The sequence below is a fragment of the Polypterus senegalus genome, chromosome 18 (genome assembly GCF_016835505.1).
Source record: "Polypterus senegalus isolate Bchr_013 chromosome 18, ASM1683550v1, whole genome shotgun sequence".
Lineage (NCBI taxonomy): Eukaryota > Metazoa > Chordata > Cladistia > Polypteriformes > Polypteridae > Polypterus > Polypterus senegalus.
In genome coordinates, this window is record NC_053171.1 from 86,097,964 (window position 1) to 86,112,847 (window position 14,884).

At 38.5% G+C, this 14,884-nt stretch overlaps 1 protein-coding gene across 1 annotated transcript in view; it reads left to right on the forward strand.

Annotated features, from left to right (window-relative positions):
* ttc7b (tetratricopeptide repeat domain 7B) overlaps nt 1-14,884 on the forward strand; it is a 176,557-nt gene that overhangs the window by 18,066 nt on the left and 143,607 nt on the right. The gene's annotated exons all lie outside the window — the stretch shown is intronic.

The window sequence follows — 14,884 nt, forward strand, 5'->3', positions numbered from 1 at the left end:
TTGTGAACTAAAGATTGATTACCTTACCTTGAATTCACCGTATAGCAGCTTGAGATGGTCTCAGATTTGATACGTTTCCGTCTTTTGCTGCAACTTTCTTTCTGCATGTTCTACAGCTATAGACTCAGTCCCTTCCTAATTGCTCAAATGATAGAATTTTACTGACTTGTAAAAGTGAATGTTTTGGACTGTTCAAACAGATATAAGGCTCAGTGAATTTTGTAGCTGGTACAGATGTCTGTTCACTGTGTCAATCTTTGAAAAATTAAAAAGATTGGATAATATTATGGCTTATTCTATGTTGATCGGTTACCAAAATGAGGCAACATTCAGATACAGTGGTGTGAAAAACTATTTGCCCCCTTCCTGATTTCTTATTCTTTTGCATGTTTGTCACACAAAATGTTTCTGATCATCAAACACATTTAACCATTAGTCAAATATAACACAAGTAAACACAAAATGCAGTTTTTAAATGATGGTTTTATTATTTAGGAGAAAAAAATCCAAACCTACATGGCCCTGTGTGAAAAAGTAATTGCCCCCTTGTTAAAAAATAACCTAACTGTGGTGTATCACACCTGAGTTCAATTTCCGTAGCCACCCCAGGCCTGATTACTGCCACACCTGTTTCAATCACGAAATCACTTAAATAGGAGCTGCCTGACACAGAGAAGTAGACCAAAAGCTAGACATCATGCCAAGATCCAAAGAAATTCAGGAACAAATGAGAACAGAAGTAATTGAGATCTATCAGTCTGGTGAAGGTTATAAAGCCATTTCTAAAGCTTTGGGACTCCAGCGAACCACAGTGAGAGCCATTATCCACAAATGGCAAAAACATGGAACAGTGGTGAACCTTCCCAGGAGTGGCCGCCAACCAAAATTACCCCAAGAGCACAGAGACGACTCATCCGAGAGGTCACAAAAGACCCCAGGACAACGTCTAAAGAACTACAGGCCTCACTTGCCTCAATTAAGGTCAGTGTTCACGACTCCACCATAAGAAAGAGACTGGGCAAAAACGGCCTGCATGGCAGATTTCCAAGACGCAAACCACTGTTAAGCAAAAAGAACATTAGGGCTCGTCTCAGTTTTGCTAAGAAACATCTCAATGATTGCCAAGACTTTTGGGAAAATACCTTGTGGACTGATGAGACAAAAGTTGAACTTTTTGGAAGGCAAATGTCCCGTTACATCTGCAGTAAAAGGAACACAGCATTTCAGAAAGAGAACATCATACCAACAGTAAAATATGGTGGTGGTAGTGTGATGGTCTGGGGTTGTTTTGCTGCTTCAGGACCTGGAAGGCTTGCTGTGATAGATGGAACCATAAATTCTACTGTCTACCAAAAAATCCTGAAGGAGAATGTCCGGCCATCTGTTCGTCAACTCAAGCTGAAGCGATCTTGGGTGCTGCAACAGGACAATGACCCAAAACACACCAGCAAATCCACCTCTGAATGGCTGAAGAAAAACAAAATGAAGACTTTGGAGTGGCCTAGTCAAAGTCCTGACCTGAATCCAATTGAGATGCTATGGCATGACCTTAAAAAGGCAGTTCATGCTAGAAAACCCTCAAATAAAGCTGAATTACAACAATTCTGCAAAGATGAGTGGGCCAAAATTCCTTCAGAGCGCTGTCAAAGACTCATTGCAAGTTATCGCAAACGCTTGATTGCAGTTATTGCTGCTAAGGGTGGACCAACCAGTTATTAGGTTCAGGGGGCAATTACTTTTTCACACAGGGCCATGTAGGTTTGGATTTTTTTCTCCCTAAATAATAAAAACCATCATTTAAAAACTGAATTTTGTGTTTACTTGTGTTATATTTGACTAATGGTTAAATGTGTTTGATGGTCAGAAACATTTTGTGTGACAAACATGCAAAAGAATAAGAAATCAGGAAGGGGGCAAATAGTTTTTCACACCACTGTAATTACGTGCTGCAATATGATGTTTGGTATCATGGGAACAAAATGGGGGAATTGTCTATCAGTCACCCCCTGTAATTCCTAGTCACAGTCTTGAGAAGGAACAAGATTCAGCAACTGCAGTCGCTAAACTAGTCCAACTAGAAGTATATATCGAGTTTGAGGAAAATTAGATAATTGCCTGGTGCTAAAGCAGGTGTTTGCACAACAAAGCTGTCCGATGTTGAATTCCATAACGTGAAAATCTTGTTTTGAACACAAAAGGCTCGACTGCATCACCAGTGCATTTGACCAGCTACATGGAGCAAGCAGAGAGAGTGAACAAATTCTTATACAGTATGCATCTGAGGCCATCACTTAAAACAAACAGGTTGATCTAAATATATATTTTTGTACAAATTTGTTATTAGGTAAATATCAAAAAATAAACCTTCAAGGAGAATAGCAAGCTTCCCACCTCCTGAAATGGTATTTCACCATGGTGTACAAAGTTGGCAAATATCTCTGATTCTGTCAAAATGCTATCCACGTATTTCCAATGCAAGATCCTATTCTAAGCTTGAGAGGGATAACTTCATCAAAATAGCAACTACAGCAAGTGCAAGAGCCGGGCACTGCAAAAAGACAGTGAATGGGAAAGAGTTAATTGCAAATAATCAGACGATTGCTTCAGTTAATTATAAAGCAATATGATCAGCCTCAGTAGCACTGACAAGTTCACATCATGCTAAAAATAATGAGTGGTGATGTAAAAAGATGAAACCGATAGGGTATCTCAGATATTGGGGGAGAGATCATTGCAAAATGTTCGCACCCTGCAGCTGAAACAATTGCTTCCTGTGGTAGTTTTATTTATCCTGGCAATGTTTGGCAGTCTTTTATCTTGTGAGTGTTGCATAATGTTGTGGAGTGTTATTATTATAATTATCTTTCCTACGGTCTATTTTCAAAACTCTCTTTTTCTGTTACTGTCCTTGAGAAAGTTGGAAGTGTAAACCAGAAATCAACTCTGAAAGTAAGAGAATGCCAACTCATCACATGGCATACTTACACGTACACTTACATAGAAGGCTAATTTAGAGGTGTCAACTAGCCAGATATGATAGTATGTGAGGCATTGAAGGAAACGGGAATTAGTTGAGAAAATGGTTTATTATAAACTAGCCATGTGAGCCCAACTACGTTGCGCGTGTTAAAGTTGTCTGTGAAGGGCTCCCTGTTTAAACGTGGCTGCCAGTCGTGCACTGGGCCCTTCGTCGCACAGCATTATGATTTTTTATAAGGGAAACAAAATTACAAAAGAAAACCTTTGGATATTGATTTGATAGGAACGGCCTACTCGGAATCACTGTCCGAATAGTAATTATGTGGTGGTGTAGGAGCATTTCTGTTTCTGTCCGTTCACAGTCCGTCTCGTTTTCATGACGCTGTCGTTTCCTCTCACGTTGTCTTCTCAACCTTTCACCAATCTCGCAGGTTGCTTTGTGGCAATCCAAAGAATAAGTCAATATACACGGAGCAATGGTTATAAAAGAGGGACACATAGGTATCCAGGCTCTTTAAAGCATAAATAGGGATCACTTCACTGACATGTGAGCAAGGCACGTTACAACTGAGAGACGCGCAGCACTCGCCCGCTACAATGTAACGATAATAATTCCCGGAACGTGCTGTTACATTGTCATTCATTTTACCCACTGTCTTTCTTTCATTCATATGTTACGTAGGCATGTACCTTTTATCTTCGACAATCTCATTCTCTAACCAGGCCTCAGGAGCTAATCAGCGTAACACTGTCCACCACCCCTTTTGTTATTCTGGCACATTGTTGACATCCGTGAGTAACAACAACGTACTAAACTGAAAGGTGGTCTACATATGTGTGGAATTTGCAGACAAACAAAGATCAAGATCTAAATGAAGATCTCTTTAGTTAATTTAAAGCACAACAATCTGTTTAGTTTGAATGTCTGTGTTTTGAGGTGTGACTGGCGTACTACAGTCTTCAGTAGTATAAGCCTGGAGGAGATTCTTAATGCAATGCCTATGTTTTAGCTGTCTCTCTACTGCCATCTAGTGCTGCTTCTTCTAATTCATTCGCGGACAAACAAAGATCAAGATCCAAATGAAGATTATATATAGAGATTAATACAGTGGAGGAAATAATTATTTGACCCCTCACTGATTTTGTAAGTTTGTCCAATGACAAAGAAATGAAAAGTCTCAGAACAGTATCATTTCAATGGTAGGTTTATTTCAACAGTGGCAGATTGCACATCAAAAGGAAAATCGAAAAATAACTTTAAATAAAAGATAGAAATTGATTTGCATTTCATTGAGGGAAATAAGTTTTGAACCCTCTAACAAAAAGACTTAATACTTAGTGGAAAAACCCTTGTTTGCAAGCACAGAGGTCAAGCGTTTCTTGTAATTGATGACCAAGTTTGCACATTTTAGGAGGAATGTTGGTCCACTCCTCTTTGCAGATCATCTCTAAATCCCTAAGGTTTCGAGGCTGTCTCTGTGCTACTCTGAGCTTGAGCTCCTCCATAGGTTTTCTATTGGATTAAGGTCCGAGACTGACTAGGCCACTCCATGACCTTAATGTGCTTCTTCTTGAGCCACTCCTTTGTTGCCTTTGCTGTATGTTTTGGGTCATTGTCGTGCTGGAACACCCATCCACGACCCATTTTCAGTTTCCTGGCAGAGGGAAGGAGATTGTCGCTCAGGATTTCACGATACATGGCTCCGTCCATTTTCCGTTAATGCGATTAAGTTGTCCTGTGCCCTTAGCAGAAAAACACCCCAAAGCAAAATGTTTCCACCCCCATGCTTGACGGTGGGGACGGTGTTTTGGGGTCATAGGCAGCATTTTCTTCCTCCAAACACAGCGAGTTGAGTTAATGCCAAAGAGCTCTATTTTGGTCTCATCAGACCACAGCACCTTCTCCCAGTCACTCTCTGAATCATTCAGGTGTTCATTGGCAAACTTCAGACGGGCCTGCACATGTGCCTTCTTGAGCAGGGGACCTTGCGAGCCCTGCAGGATTTTAATCCATTGCGGTGTAATGTGTTTCCAATGGTTTTCTTGGTGACTGTGGTCCCTGCTAATTTGAGGTCATTAACTAACTCCTCCCGTGTAGTTCTAGGATTCTTTTCACCTTTCTCAGAACCATTGACACCCCACGAGGTGAGATCTTGCATGGAGCCCCAGAGCGAGGTCGATTGATGGTCATTTTGTGCTCCTTCCATTTTGAACAATCGCACCAACAGTTGTCACCTTCTCTCCCAGCTTCTTGCTAATGGTTTTGTAGCCCATTCCAGCCTTGTGCAGGTCTACAATTTTGTCTCTGACATCCTTGGACAGCTCTTTGGTCTTTCCCATGTTGTAGAGTGTGGAGTCTGCTTGATTGATTGATTCTGTGGACAGGTGTCTTTTATACAGGTGACTAGTTAAGACAGGTGTCCTTAATGAGGGTGACTAATTGAGTAGAAGTGTCTAACCACTCTGTGGGAGCCAGAACTCTTAATGGTTGGTAGGGGTTCAAAACTTATTTCCCTCAATGAAATGCAAATCAATTTCTATCTTTTATTTAAAGTTATTTTTCGATTTTCCTTTTGATGTGCAATCTGCCACTGTTGAAATAAACCTACCATTGAAATGATACTGTTCTGAGACTTTTCATTTCTTTGTCATTGGACAAACTTACAAAATCAGTGAGGGTCAAATAATTATTTCCTCCACTGTATGAGTACTACCAGTTGAAATAATGGACACTTTGAAAATAGTTAACATCTTTCAGAGCAGTATTTCTAAGCATATAACATCTTGAATTATGTATTATGCAAAATCAGGCTTTAAAGATTAGCTACTATACTGGGGTACAATATGTGTAACTGTGGCTGCTGGCATGAAAGTGCTCTGTGATAGACCTACATCCCAGCCTTGTTCACACATGCCTTAACCTCCATTGCTTCTGGAATTGACTTTAGCTTGCATTAATTAAGTACTGGACAAAGCAGTTTTCAATAATGGACAGACATAGTTAAATGATTTAGCATGGCACAGGTATTAGGTGGGTGACTGGAAAAAATGGTGAAGAAATTATGGAACGGCCTGCAAGAAACTGGCAATTGTTGTGCCATTTGGTCAATGGACAGAAATGCACAAATAAACGCCCCTTTCCACCTTTTGTAAGCAAAGGAAAGCAGAGCAACCATTTCCCTTTACTGTCAATAAGTGACAGTCTTTCCTAGGGCACACTTGCATATGCGCACACACACACACACACACACACCATGCAGTATTGGATATTCTTTTTTTTTTTTTAATTAATTTTATTGTAATCATTCCGTACAAATCAATCAATTTTTACAAAAAAGTAGGATTGAGAACAAGTCGACCACCACCCGAGAGAGAGAGCAAGGCCAACGGTGTAAAGCTTAAGGCTTGTAAACATACCTACATTGATGACTTTGATAAGCCAATAGAGATGAATGGAGACGAAAAAGACATGCAGAAATAATTGTTTCCTCTGTGCTTTAAGAGCTTATTCTAAAATATCACTGATTAGATCCTGCCATGTTTTGAAAAAAAATCTGTACAGATCCTGTAACTGAGTATTTGACTTTTTCCAATTTAAAATACTATAACACATCGGTTTCCCACTGACTTAAAAGAGGAGCGTTAGGATTCTTCCAGTTTAGCAAGATAAGTCTGCGTGCCAGGAGTGTATTGAATGCAATCACAGTTTGTTTGTCCTTCTCTACTTTAAACCCATCTGGAAGAACCCCAAACACAGCTGTTAGTGGGTTAGGAGGGATTGTGACACCAAGGCTGTCTAAAAGGTAATTAAAAATTTTTGTCCAGAATAATGTTAATTTGGTGCAGGACCAAAACATGTGACCAAGTGAGGCTGGGACTTGGTTGCAGCGTTCGCAGGTTGGGTCCTGCCCTGGAAACATTTTGGAGAGTTTTAGGTGAGACAGATGTGCACGATATATAATTTTGAGTTGAATAATTGTATGCTTTGCGCATATGGAACTCGAGTGAATTCTCTGCATTGCTATTTTCCATTCCTTTTCTGATATATTGATTAAGAGATCTTTGTCCCAGTGTCTTCTTGGATTTTTGAAAGAGAGGTACTGTAAAATAATTTTATATATTGCAGAGATGGTGTCTGAGTCCTTGAAATTGAGCAATATTTTTTCCAACATAGATGAGGGTTCAAGATGAGGAAAATCGGGCAGGTTCTGTTTAACAAAGTTCCTAATTTGAAGATAGTGAAAGAAATGTGTAGCTGGAATGTTAAATTTGGAATGTAATTGTTCATAGGATGCAAAGATGTTGTCTATATAAAGATCTCTAAGCAATTTAATCCCAAATTTTTTCCAGATATTAAAAACTGCATATGTTTGCAAAGGTTGAAAGAAGTGGTTCTCTTGCAGAGGTGCCACAGATAAACGCTTCTCTATCTTAAAATGCTTTCTACATTGGTTCCATATTCTGAGTGAGTGAAGCACAATTGGGTTATTAGTATATTGCCGATAACTTGCATTTATTGGGGCACAAAGCAGGGAATATAAAGAAGTACTGCAGGATTTTACTTCTGTTGCGGACCAGGCCTGTTTATGTTCATCAATTTGTGTCCAGGTTTTTATAGCTTGTATGTTTGCTGCCCAGTAATAAAACTGAAAGCTAGGTAGAGCCATGCCACCTTCTACCTTAGGTCTTTGTAGGGTCGCTCTTTGGATACGTGGATGTTTGAGTTCCAAATAAATGAGGTTATTGTTGAATGTACAGTAATTGCTTAAAAAATAATTTATTGATGTATATTGGAATGTTTTGAAATAAAAAAAGGAGCTTAGGAAGAATATTCATCTTAACAGTGTTAATTCTTCCAGCTAGAGTGAGATGAAGGGTTGACCATCTATGCAAGTCTTGCTTAATTTTTTTCATTCAGACGGCAAAATTTTGTTGATAAAGAGCTTTATGTTTACTTGTAATGTTTACCCCGAGGTATTTAAACTGTTCTGCAATGATAAAAGGTAGGGTGTCTAATCTAATATTATATGCTTCAGAATTCACTGGAAAGAGTACACTTTTATTCAGATTAACTCTGAGACCAGAGATCTTTTGAAATTCTGTAAGTGCTGTTAAGACAGCAGGTAATATTGGATATTCAATACTATAAAATAAAATTTATTTTATTTGAACTGCAAGAGCTAACCAGTATCTGTGAAGAAATCCTGAACACTTAAGACTTAGCGGAGGATGAGCCAGATTTTCACTCGGCTTTTAGGTTCTATGAGATGACATTGCTACAATATTTATTACTGAGTTGTTCAGATCCAAAAGGGCAGAGTGCCACACTTTTTATCTATTATTTCACATGTGGGTGTTAGTGTAAGATTATAATAACAGCAAAACGTTAGCACAATATTATATAAAATGAAAATAAAAGCAATATAACAACAAACAAATCCACACCATACCATCCACAACTCTGCAGATAAATTAAACTAAATACCTTAGATGTAGCAATGAGAAGTCAAGCAAAATGACACTTTTTATTTGCTAACTAAAACGATTACAATAGGGTCGCACGGTGGCACAGTGGGTAGCACTGCTGCCTCACAGTTAGGAGACCCGGGTTCGCTTCCCGGGTCCTCCCTGCATGGAGTTTGCATGTTCTCCTATAGACTGTGAAAAGAGCTAGAAACATAAATTAAACCATTTATCAGATTGACAAATTAATGCCATCTTTTAGGCAAGCCGTAACAGTATACATGAGTGTACAGTACATATATAAAAAACTGGTTTTACATCTAATAAATGTAGAGAACAATCTGTCTCTGTATATATAGATGAAATGATAAGACGTGTCAGTCCGTCGTCCACAAGAAGGTGGTAATGTCCTTTGAGCAAAAGGAAGTGGCCAGAATAAGATAGTTAAGTGTACGGCATACGTCTGTGCATCACGTTGTTCAAAACAGAGCTGGAATGTCTGAAGATGAAAGATAACAAGACGCACAAAGAAAGAGGGATGTAAGGCATATCTAGTGAACAATGCAATTGAAACAGACTCTCTTTCACTATTCAAGTAGATAATTTCCTTTACACTGCATACATATATGTTGATATTAAAATGCTCTTGTCACAGTAAATTTTTTTAGTGTTTTATACACTACTGGTCAAAAGGTTTAGAACTTTTTAAAAACTTTTCACCAGTAGTGTTCATAAACAAAATACATTAGAAATTATGAAAATGTCATAGTAATTAACTTTAGGGACAAAACGTTCTGTGATGAACATCTGATTACTTGTTGTTTTCTTTTTTATATAAGAATAAACTTTTTTGGCAGCTCAGGAAAGGCTTGTGTCACAGACACATACTTTGGCAGCTGAAACTGAGGAGCGACATCAGCTGAAGTTTCATGTACACAATATTCTCACAACGGTTTGTGAATGAAAGGAGTAAGGAGTGAAATAGGGGACGTAGCCTTTACGTGCTCCCGTCATCTGGTGGGGAGACACGGTCGTAGTTTTTTAAGGAAATGTGTTAGAATTGTATGTGGCATTTCAAGTTCGTTCTTTCCCCAAATTGAAAACTAAAATGAACCCAACAACTCCAGAAAAATATGGACAGAGCATTTTATATCAAAATCTGCATTTATGCAGACATTCTGTATTTTCTTACGCAAGTACCAATACAATTCCTGCTAAATATCTAACAATAACACAAAAAAAATACAGATACTTGCATTGATGATGTATCATGAGAAAAAATATTTCAGTCCTATAATGTAGCGATTTCTCCCTCATCCCAAGTGTTTGTCTACCAGTGTGATTCCCCTAAGAAACTGATTCTGTGTCAACCTCCTTGAAATATTCCACCTACTGTAGCTGTCCATTTTCTAATCTGGTTTTGCGTGTGAGGGTGGCTTAGAATCCGTGCCTATCGTTACAGCTTTGAACATAAGATGGGAATCAACCCTGGACAGGACATTTGTCTAGTAAATGTTAATTAAAATGTATAGTCATTGCATACATTTTTGAAAGAGGAGATATTTGATGCATTTCTAAAAGTATGCTCTGTTGTAATGTAGTTATTTTTGCTGAAACTAATAAGTCATTTACTTAATCTTGTTTCTGGATGCCATTGTTTAGTTCACTATTATTTGCTTTTACCTGAACTACTTAATTTTGAGTTGCTTTGTCTTGTTTTAATTATGATTCCGTTTGTGTGCCATTTGTCATTTATTCTTACAGAACACATCTGATAACAATTTAAATGATCTGTTAAAGTGTAAGGTATAATTCACAGTTGAGCCAGTTTGGGATCAAGAAAATGAACAAAATAAAAAAAAATCAGCAATCCGTTAAGAAAAAATGTTATTACTGTGTTTTGTTCAAGATCTTTACAGTTGTGCTTGAAAGTTTGTGAACCCTTTAGAATTTTCTATATTTCTGCATAAATATGACCTAAAACATCATCAGATTTTCACTCAAGTTCTAAAAGTAGATAAAGAGAAACCAGTTTAACAAACGAGACAAAAATATTCTACTTGGTAATTTATTTATTAAGGAAAATGATCGAATATTACATATTTGTGAGTGGCAAAAGTATGTGAACCTTTGCTTTCAGTATCTGGTGTGACCCCCAATAACTGCAACTAAACATTTCCGGTAACTTTTGATCATTCCTGCACACCGGCTTGGAGGAATTTGAGCCCATTCCTCTGTACAGAACAGCTTCAACTCTGGGATGTTGGTGGGTTTCCTCACATGAACTGCTCGCTTCAGGTCCTTCCACAACATTTCGATTGGATTAAGGTCAGGACTTTGACTTGGCCATTCCAGAACATTCACTTTATTCTTCTTTAACCATTCTTTGGTAGAACGACTTGTGTGCTTAGGGTCGTTGTCTTGCTGCATGACCCACCTTCTCTTGAGATTCAGTTCATGGACAGATGTCCTGACATTTTCCTTTAGAATTCTCTGATATTATTCAGAATTCATTGTTCCATCAATGAAGGCAAGCCGTCCTGGCCCAGATGCAGCAAAACAGGCTCAAACCATGATACTACCACCACCACGTTTCACAGATGGGATAAGGTTCTTATCCTGCAATGCGGGGTTTTCCTTTTTCCAAACATAACGCTTTTCATTTAAACCAAAAAGTTCTATTTTGGTCTCATCCATCCACAAAACATTCTTCCAATAGCCTTCTGGTTTGTCCACGTGATCTTCAGCAAACTGCAGACAGGCAGCAGTGTTTTTTTTGGAGAGCAGTGGCTTTCTCTTTGCAACCCTGCCATGCACACCATTGTTGTTCAGTGTTCTCCTGATGGTGGACTCATGAACATGAACATTAGCCAATGTGAGAGAGGCCTTCAGTTGCTTAGAAGTTACCCTGTGGTCCTTTGTGACCTCACCGACTATTACACGCCTTGCTCTTGGGGTGATCTTTGTTGGTCGACCACTCCTGAGGAGGGTAACAATGGTCTTGAATTTCCTCCATTTGTACACAATCTGTCTGACTGTGGATTGGTGGAGTCCAAACTCTTTAGAGATGGTTTTGTAACCTTTTCCAGCCTGATGAGCATCAACATCTCTTTTTGTGAGGTCCTCAGAAATCTCCTTTGTTCGTGCCATGATACACTTCCACAAACATGTGATGTGAAGAGCAGACTTTGATAGATCCTGTTCTTTAAATAACTCAGGGTGCCCACTCACACCTGATTGGCATCCCATTGATTGAAAACACCGGACTCGAATTTCACCTTCAAACTAACTGATCATCCGTGAGGTTCACATATTTTTGCCACTCACAAATATGTAATACTAGCAGAATACCCGCGCTTCGCAGCGGAGAAGTAGTGTTTTAAAGAAGGTACGAAAAAGAAAAGGAAAAATTTTAAAACTAACGTAACATGGTTGTTAATGTAATTGTTTTGTCATTGATATGAGTGTTGTTCTCATATCTATCTATATATATATTTCTCTATCTATCTATATATATATACCCGCTTGGCAGCGGAGAAGTAGTGTGTTAAAGAAGGAAAGAGAAAGAAAAGGAAACATTTTAAAAATAATGTAACATGATTGTCAAAGTAATTGTTTTGTGTATTTGGCGTCAGCGTCACGAAGTTGTTTTCGGTAGCTGCATCAGAAAATGTACCACAACGTCTGACACACCTGCTTTTTAGTGTTTTCTCACAGCTTGGATTGCTGCTGTCATATATACACACACACACACACACACACATACATATATATCTTCATATCTACATATCTATATACATATCTACATATACACACACTATACACACGCACATACATACCTATCTACATCATATATACACACACATACATACATACACACACACAATTATATATATGTGTGTATGTATGTATGTATGTATGTGTGTGTATATATATACACATACATATACTTGTGTGTATGTTTGTATGTGTCTATATGTGTGTGTATAGGTTTGTTCACTGAGTGCAAGGGAAAAATAATAAATTATAGTCTATAAGTTATTAAACAGTAAAACATTAACGTTTTAAGAAGTACAGGTACATTGAAATTACATTTTCTATGTGAACGTTCAAATTTGTGCCTCTGGTAATGTGCCTTACCGGCATTTAAAGAAAATTAGTTTTGTGTCCTCTGCAGTGTTAAGAGAGAAAGGCTTTGGTTTGGGATAAAAGGAAAAAGGTGTAAAGAAAGGAAAGTTGCCTTTTTCTTTTATATAGTATAACAAAATACCAGCTCAGCGGAGAAGTAGTGTGTTAAAGAAGCAATGAAAAGAAAAGGAAACATTTTGAAAATAACGTAACCTGATTGTCAATGTAATTGTTTTGTCACTGTTGTGAGTGTTGAGTGTTGTTGTCATATATATATAGATATATATTTACACACACACACATAAACATATATATATACATATCTATATATACATACACACACACATATAAACATATATATACATATACATACATATCTACATATATACACACACAGCTATTTCAGATCAGTGCAATACGCTGTTTGTTAAACGGTTGACTCCGCTCTTACGTGCAATAACAAATCAAATCATTCAGTTGTCTTTGCTCATATGTCATTTTAGAGCTGGACGCCTGGCATCTTTTTTTGGCCACAAGTTCGTTTCTGTTTGGTGTGAGGTTCTGTGTTGTGGAGATTCTCAGGATGGATTGCAGGTGCTCATCAGTGAGGTGACTCCTGTGTGCTGTTTTGTTAGTCTTTATCACTGAGAAGAGCTTCTCACACAGATATGTGCTACCAAACATGCACAAGGTTCGAGCCGCATGTAGACGGACTTTTTGTTCTTCAAAGTCACCAAAGCGCCGTGCAAACTCAGTGCAATAACTCTAGCTTCGCAATAACTTGCAGCATCATAAGGTAGACTTGATTAACGTGGTAAGTGTTCGGCAAGGCAGCTGAAGCGCTGCATTATGGGATCTGTAGTTTATTGTGTTACCAGCGCTTCATATACCCGGGCCATTAATAACAATAATACAGTATATAAAATGATCTCGGGCCGGATATAATTACGCCGGGCGGATGTGGCCCTGCCCTTGAGTTTGACACATATGGACTAAATAGAACTTGAAAAGATATATTTTTTCAAATGTGATCGCAATTCAGATAGAGTTGACGCAAGACTACAGCCTGCATGCCTCAATGAGTCATCCTCCCTCGCTCTTACTTTTTACCGTTCATCTAATGAATACACTGAGTATGGCTTTACCAAAACAATCATTGATGGCGAATAAAGTATCCATTATTCGAGTATGTAGATCGGGTATATATATATATATATATATATATATATATATACCGCGATCGCAGCGAGAAGTAGTGTGTTAAAAAGGTAGAAAAGAAAAGGGAACATTTTAAAAATAACGTAACATGACTGTCAATATACAGTATTTGTTTTGTGAGTGTTACTGAGTGTTGCTGTCATCAAGGATTTGATTATCATTATTTCTTTCAATCAGGTTCGTATTTGTAGGATGTGTTGTGTTCAAGTTACATTCCGTGTTTGTCAATCGCTGTAAAGATGACAGGTTTCATTCATCGATTCGTTTCTTACTGCATCAATAAACAGCTCGTCTTCTTCTTTATCTGAGACCTGACACACTGCATGCACGGGTTTTTTACACTGTCTTCCTTTAGCGGGACATTGACTTTTTCCACCGTGTGCTTTGTTTCCACAGTAGCTGCATTTATGAATATGCTTATCAGACGCTTCATATTTTTGCTGCCTTTTCAATTGTGTAATTCGGTTTTGTTCAGCTCTTTGGAACTGTTGCTTTTATCTGTGCACGCGCCAGTTCACGTGAGCCACTCGGTGTACATGCATCGAAGGTTCCCAGCTGTGCTGGTGCCATCTCGTGCTATGTCCATAGCTTTATTTAATGTTACCTTAGTCCTGGCACTTAAAACTTTCTCTCGCAGTTTCGCTGAGTTTGTGCCAAACACCACCTGACCATCTCATCTTCCTCTGCATAAGCACAGTCCTTCACCCGTGAATATTTAGTGGGAGTTTGCTATTGGATTGCCGCTGACGGACGGCCTTATATGGGCAGGCACTAAATTACAAACGCCAGCGCAGCCTGTCTATAAACTTAATTTAAAGTGTAGGTTTACATCGTGCTTTGTTTCCGAAGTAGCAGAACTCATCAATATGGTTGTATATGTCACTCGCCGCTTCTTATTGTTTCGCTGCCTTCTCAATTATATGTTTTCTTCAGCGCTTTTTTGAGGTCTTCCTGATTTTCTATGTGCTGCGGGATTACGTGGGAGGCGTGATGATGTCACACGAAACTCCGCCACGGCGTTGAAGCTCATCTCCATTACAGTAAATGGAGAAAAACTGCTTCCAGTTATGACCATTACGCGTAGAATTTCGATATA